Consider the following 8,254-nt stretch of genomic DNA (forward strand, 5'->3'; position numbering starts at 1 on the left):
TTTAATTGTAACACATTCGATTTGATTCAAGTACACGTAAGAATTTTGAAATTAATTATACTTCATGAATCACATTACATTTATTAACTGGTGCTACAGAGATATTCTGTTGAGAATTATTAGACATTCATTTTGAATTGTTGACAAGTTATTTCTTCAGTTATTTTGATAACAGCCACTAAACCTAAATTTATTTTCTGGTAGACTTAATTTTTAATATAATTAATAACCATTCGATAATCAGTTTCTTTAACAATAGGTTTTGTACATTCATTATAAATAAATAAAATAAATTAAAACAATAAAATTAATAACCATTATTATTAGATCTAGGTTAATAACTGTCAATCGTGAACTGTCATCTGATATTACCAATGCGAAGTTAGTAATTTATATAGTCGTCAACATTCATCAAACAAAAATTTTCTAACAAAAAAATTATAAATTTTTGTGAATAAATATATAAATATAATCAAATTCTAATATATATTATGAATATGGACCTTTTGGCTCAGAAATTTCTTTCTTAGGTTTGCTCAAATTAGTATTTTTAAATTCCCTCTCAAGTTGATCATGTTGAGCAACATGACAACTCGAAACGCTTTTGTGGAGCTTCTGTAACGCAATACCTCATGGCGCTAAAAGAGTAAGCTAAAGCCGCATTGCGAATTGATACATCACCGGTGGTTGTGCAGTGTTAAGTGATTCCAACAAATTATCAAGAAACTATTAAACATGAGCGATGATCCAGAAGCCATCGACTGCGACATGTTGGAATACCCCGGGTATGTACCTTTAGCAATTCGCCAACAAATTTTAAATAAAATGATAGCAGACTTTCCAGACACGGTTAAGAACAGATTGAAGGCTTTAAAAAAGCTTCAATTAGAGGGAATTAAGCTTGAAGCCGAGTTTTATGCAAAGGTACATGAGCTGGAATTTGAGTATCATTCGCGGCATCTTAATTTATATACTAAAAGAGAAGAAATTGTTAATGGCATGCACGAACCGACCGAAGAAGAAAGCGATTTTAACTTAGGTGATGTTAATGATATTTCGGATAAACTTAGTGAAATGAAAATATATGAAAGTGCAAGCAAGAAAATAGCTACTGCCACAAATCTATCACCTGATACCTCCGGCATTCCTGACTTCTGGCTGCAAATTTTCCGTAACGTGTTTTTGTTAAATGAGATGGTTCAAGAGCATGACGAGCCTGCCCTTCGACATTTGCTCGATGTTAAAGTCATTTACTTAAAAGATCCTATGGGCTTTGTTTTAGAATTTCATTTCGGACCTAACGAATATTTCTCAAACTCAGTGTTAACGAAAGAGTATATAATGAGTTGTGAACCTAAAGAAGATGATCCTTTCTCATTTGAAGGCCCTGAAATCACTAGCTGCACTGGTTGCAAGATAGATTGGTACAAAGGTAAAAATCTAACAATGAAAATTGTAAGGAAGAAACAGAAACATAAGTCGAGAGATTCTATGCGTACTATCACAAAACAAGTTCCAAATGATTCATTTTTCAATTTCTTCAATCCTCCTAAACCTGGCGAAGACTGTAATTCTGATGAAGAGGAAGATGTTGAACAACTATTGCAAAGTGATTATGAAATCGCTCATTATATACGGGAGCGAGTGATTCCTAGAGCTGTTTTGTACTACACCGGTGAAGGTATTGAGGATGAGGAAGATGTTGACGATGATGATGAAGAAGAGGAAGAGGATGAAGGAGATATTGAAGAGGAAGAAGATGAAGATGCGCCTGTCAAAGGCAAAAAACTTGCTATAGGAGAAAATCCTGAATGTAAACAACAATGAGTTATTTGTTGAACAACTGTAAACAAATAAAGTCTGCTGTCATAGATTTAGAGTCGAAACTGCTTACTGATTTTATCAGATGACAAAAATTTCACACTGTTATCATCTAAATGAAGTCAGTATTGAGTTATCAGCGTTATACATAACCTGCTTATTTTTATATTGAATCTTTGTTAATCGTCTGTTATTTAAATCATGTTTTTCAAATATACTCATTATGGTTAATAAAAAATCGTTTTATTTTGCTATTTCAGTTTAGCGCATGCACTCTTTGATCTTCTATTGGAATTATTATAATGTTTCAACTTATTATCAATTACTTATTTTTGCACCATGATGAAGACTATCATTTTGTAATCTTTATTTTTAATTTTATTTGTATACTAACTTTATAGTATTCTTGTCGCTTACAATTTTATTCAAAATGTTTTATTTAAAACTTGCTCTCAATTATATTGACATTAATTGGAAACACCTATTCAGTCTACGATATTATAGCTAATACAAATAATGTTATGGAAGCAATTTTTTTTAGGGTAGTTTTTTAGTTTACAATTGTGTATGCTATGTATAAAATATATATATTTTATATATTATATATAAATTATATATATATATTTCATACATTATATATAATATATATATAATTTATATATACAATTGCATGTATAAAATATGAAGATTATGATGGTAGTCAAAATTAAGCTATTCAAATAAGCTATCGGTATTGTTCATTTTAAACAGTTTACACGAAATGTTTTTTTTTATTTAATTTTTTTTTATCTGATTTGATTTAATAGTTAGAGATTAATCTTGAATGTAAATTTCTGGGGCAAATTTCTTCGAAATTGTTCCAAAAATTTTTTGGTAGTTTAAAATATTTGAATGAATATTTTATACTGAAAAGTTCATTGGAATTTTCATTGAGGCAAATTGGTACGGTTGAAATATCTCACGAAAGAAAAAAATTGAACTTTTAGATGTTTTTATGTGAAGTTTATTGGTTAACAATAACTATAACTGGACACATTTTTTATTTGGGTATTAAAAATATATTAAGATAGTGAGGTAAGCTTCGAAATTGTTCGAAGTTGTCGCGTTAATTTGTTAATTTATTCTGATTAATTTAGATTTTGTTCGATTAAAATATTGAAACCTGTGTTATCAAATATGTTATACCTATGTCTTGTACATTTCAAAAAGCAAAATCTTTGATTTTTGGTTACAATGTAATAGATTGGCCTCATAAAAACAATTATTATTATTTTTGAGACAATGCCAATTTTGATTTCTAGTGTTTTTATATTGTTTGCAATGTTTTTCCAGATTGTAGCTTGAAAACATGTTTTAGTACTGATATCGTTTTAAAGACATGTATTATCTATTGATGGCAAAAGGCATTTTATTTTATATTACATATTTTCTTTGTTATGAATATTTTATCACTCATTTATTTAAAAGCACCAAATTGATTCAGTTGCAATTTCAGAAGTGTTTCAGGATAGATATGAACGCGTATTATTTCGTAAACGTTTTTTTTTAGATACATAAAATGAATGTACAAATTGTGATTTTTTTATTATTTATATAATCTTGATAAATGTTATCAACGATATTTTGGCAAAGCCGTATATTTATAATAGTAAAGTTGATTTTCAAGAAAATGTATTCTTTAAAGTTTTTCTTGATAAATATTTCATGGTAAGTTTGTGATAGAAAAGAAATATTTCGGGATTTGTGTATTAGCAGTAATAGTCTATTAAAGCTCAAATTTAGTAATTTTAGATGCATGTCTATTATTTCAATGGTGACTTTTTTACAATTGACGTACTTTCGGTTTTATTAATAAAATCATTTTATTTAGTCTATTAACTAACTTCTCGAAAAAGTTTGATTTTGCCAGAAAATCCGTTCTGCTAATTTTAAGTTTACTCGACGTTTTAAAGCATGCTGAATCGATTGAGACCACAACAAAAATTTGAAAAAGTGAGTGTGTATATGGGCAATAAATTGATTTTTAGTCGACTTTTTGCCAAAAAACGGCTTCAACGATCAACGTCAAAATCAACGATCGAAATCGTTTCAAAATTTTTAGAGCCATTCGGTGAAGTCGCGTTACGATCGGACGAGCCGTTTTTAGCCAAAAATTCAGAACAGATTATGAAAATTCAAAAACTTTTCAAAGATACCAGTTGGGAATTGTTCTGATTAGTTTTGGAGTCGTGTTTACCAGTTTTTGACGATTTTTATTAAACTTTATGTGACAGGGGTTCATTGTCTGATTGAACATCGTAAAATATTATAGGCCTACAAGAACTGATTTGATTTATAAAAAATCATAGCAGTAGTAGAGTGAAACGTGTGAAAATTTCAAATCTCTCGTTGATTTTTTTATTGATCATTTATCCAACCTACCTTAATGCGAAATACACCTAGTTTAAAGTCAACAAATGAATAATTGATTAATATCAAGTTTTTTGGTGGCAAAAAAACAAAGTCAGTAGTTCATTGGTTCTACGATTTATTTTACAACTCTAAGTGATATTGTTTTGGTATTTGATACTTTTTATGGTAATGTGATATCATACATAGAAATGATAGATGTTACTTGGTAATTTGGTGATCTATTGTGAAAAGTATTACACTATTCATATAAAATGTAGATGGAAACTGATAAAAATAATGGATTTCTATACGTGTATATGTACACTCACACATACCAATTGTGTATTAAAATCTTTCTGTTACAGGATAAAAAGACAGTAATAATTCTGAGATATAATAATGATATGATTTGTAATCATGACGATTCAATTAAACTGTCGAGCTCCATTGTAAATCTTACATTAAATGTGTGAGTATTTTATATGTGATATTTTATATATTAAAAAATCCTTCATTTTTCTCATAAAAATATTTTTCTTATTCATAAAAATTTTGTACGCTTTGGAGATAAAAATTAAAAATATTTAGAAAATTAAATATTTATAAATTGCCGAAGAAACCATAGCTCGAAAGTGAATTTACTGTCAGCGAAATTTTTACTAAATTTTTTGTGCTATATATTTAAATCTAAACTTACAAAAAAAATCAGGTTTGAAATATCAGATTTTGATACTTAGATGGTTACAAAATTAATAGTAAAAATAAAATATTGTAGGCTTGGTGGGTCACTTTTTATCTATTTTTAAATGAGTGCATTGTTGAATTCTTTTATTTATTGAATATTGTTCTATTTTTCAATGCTTTTATGTAAATTTAATGATTTTTTATTATTTTTTTTTTTTGCAGGAGTTCAAGATTTATTTCTAACAATTATTTAAAAAATATCCAGAAAAACGAAGATCAAGCCGGTGTTTTTATTTGATATCTATCTGAGAACCACATTTTGAAAATTTTTAATACGATATCTAATAATAATATACATACACGATGTGTTATTTATCTTCGAGCTACGTCACAAGATGTCTGCAAGAAATTAGTATACAAAATTTGGAACAAGTTTAAAATGTATAACGTAGTTTGTATAAGAAAAAATACGAATGATTCAAATCTTATTGCTTCCATTTACGATTTCATAAAATTTAACGAACAGAATCGAAGAGGTTTATATTTGGAGTTTATTCTGAATAAAACACATGTTCTGATCGTGAATGAAATAATCACTAAATTGATGAAAAGCAGATTTTTGAATTTAGAAAAATATCGATTGCGAATGGGGGTTTTTGAAGATAAAGGATTTGCGGACTTCATTTATGATGCAAATAATAAATCAGTAGTAGTAGATATTGCAAAAGTATATGCAGAACCAACTAAATTAATTAGAGATAAATTAAATACGTCATTAGTGTTTGTTCCGGTTCCTAAGGGAGAAAGATTTGGCACGATTTTGGATAATGGCACCTCATTTGGAGAACTTGGTCTGATAGAAAACCAGAAAGCAGATTGTACAATACATACTCATATAAACCAAGTTCAAAAGTCTAATAATGTAATTTCTTTATATCCAACTTATTCTATGCACATAGTTGCATTGGCTCCGAAGCTTTGTGATGATTATCATACAACTTTGTATCAAATTCTTGGATTCAAAAATGGAATTGGTTTACTAATTTCTATTGTATCTGTTCTTCTTGTCAGATTGTGCATACATTATTTGAGAGAAATACGAAGTATTGAAACAAATATGATGAAATATACATTTTCGTTATTGGCCGTCTTATTTATGGTCTCTCAACGCATGCCAAATTCAACTAGTGAAAGATTTTTAATTATAGGTTTTATCTTAGGGAGTATGGTACTCTGTTTTGCATGCCAAGCTTTTATTTTCCAAATCCTTGCACTCCAACATGAAAAGGAAGAATTCAACTCTTTGGAAGATGTCCTTAATAGCAACTATAAAATATATATGACCAGAGGATTATCAGACCTTACTAAATATTACTCAGTTCCTCCAACAACGAAGGATAAGCTATTGATGAAAGCCCATTTTCTTACTAAAACCGATGAGGTTGCCAGAAAAATCTCTCATGGCGAAAAGTCAGTGTTAATAACCGATTCCATAACAATCTCTTATTATAAATACCATTTTCTGTTGCCGAATACCAGGAAATTGTCTATGTATATCGTAAGAGAAAATTTTATGGTGGCTTACGCTGGAAACCTGTTTTTGAAAAAATGACCGTTTTTTGAACGTTTGCAAGATTTGAAACTACGTATGTTGAGTTATGGGATATTCGCAAAAGTAGTATGTGATGCAAAATATGAGTGGCGTTTGAGTACACTTAAAAATGAAATGAATGCTGATGAGACTTTATTTTTTACACTGAACGAGTTATCTTCATTATTTTATTATTATTTCATTTTGAACGTTCTATCATTTATTGTGTTTATTTTGGAAATTATATCGCATTATTGTAGTAGAATGCGCAGCGCGAAAAAGTTGTAGTCATTATTCATCCAATTATTTATCTTGGCAAAAATATAAAAATCCGAAATCATAATTTGCAATTTTTGAGTTCATCATATCATTTCAGTACGTTTTGAAATTGATTTTAACATCTTTTCAATATTTGCTAGAATAATTTGAACAAAAATTTTTAACAGAAATATTTGTATAATAGTGAATTGAAGGACAGCTATCGATTCGGGAGTGTTTTTATCAATTTGGTACATTTGGCTACATTTGTCGTATTCAATTTTTTAAGGGTTATTCCAGCGGTTTCCAACCTGTGGGGCACTCCCCTTATGTTAGGGAGAGAAATAAACCAATAATTTTGAATTGATATAAAAAAATAAATAAAGAAATAATTATATTTTATACATATTTTACCTAATATTACATACTAATTTGTAGACTGATAATATCAGGAGAGTATTTATAAAAATAAAATTGTGGAAAAAATTAAGGGAGCGCACGAAATGTTTTTATTAGAGCAGGTTATTTATTTGGGCGCGGTGCGATAAAGGTTGGAAACCACTGGATTATTCAATTCATACAATTGAGACTAGTATTTTACACTAAACAAAACGGATTTCTAATTCCAAAATTTTTCCCAAAAAAGGGATTTTAAAACTCGACAAATTATAGTTGCAGTTCGTCGTGCAGTTGCAATTTATAAAATATTGTATACATACATCGATAAGTTCACCAACTTGCTTTAATGCAAAATGCCGCTTACGCCTAGTTTGACTTTTCATTACTCAACGAACATATGTGAACTTGTTTTATATTTTTATTGCAGATTGCTTGCCATGTAGTTTTATATATTTTGTTTAGTCATAATTCAGGATTATAAGAATATTAGAGCTTTTAAATGTTGATAAATAAAAAAGGATATGTGCGATTTAATGTAGACTCATGAATTTAAATTGTGTAACCGCTTATTTCAGTAAATAAAAATATTGATAATAGACTAACTGTATTATTGTCTAATATTTTTCCATAAACATTAACTGAAAATTGCTATTTCTCAAATAATATGGTGTACCTAAATGCAATGATGAGAATAATGATATACCATAGCATTTGTGTCAAAGACGGTTGGCCAATGTTAGTATATATATTTTCGCCAACTATTTTGCAAAAAATAACAGTATGTATGCATTCACGAGCATTTTTATTTATATAAGTTTTACATTATTTGGGAAAACATTGTCAATGCAATATATTTGGGCAAACATCTCTAATGAAGAGGACATCCGGCTGAAAAGTTTCGTTGAAGAGTACTTTTTGGTAAGTAAGCATTTTATTTTATTTTTAGCCCATTTGTTAAATAACCACTATTAATTTTATTTCAGGATAGAAAAGCAGTAGTGATGCTTGAGCCTATTGATCAAATAAATTTCTATGAGAAAGTTCCGATCTCTCTGTCTAGAATAGCAGTTGTAAATTTTGAAATGAATGTGTAAGTATGATTAAAATATT

At 28.7% G+C, this 8,254-nt stretch overlaps 1 pseudogene; it reads left to right on the forward strand.

Moving 5' to 3' along the window:
* The first annotated feature begins 625 nt into the window (after positions 1-625).
* LOC113384536 lies at positions 626-1,987 on the forward strand (annotated as a pseudogene).
* Positions 1,988-8,254: the final 6,267 nt, after the last annotated feature.

This window comes from Ctenocephalides felis, unplaced genomic scaffold (genome assembly GCF_003426905.1).
Source record: "Ctenocephalides felis isolate EL2017-DRISC unplaced genomic scaffold, ASM342690v1 CF-g0.4_SCAFFOLD_03571, whole genome shotgun sequence".
NCBI classification, from domain to species: domain Eukaryota; kingdom Metazoa; phylum Arthropoda; class Insecta; order Siphonaptera; family Pulicidae; genus Ctenocephalides; species Ctenocephalides felis.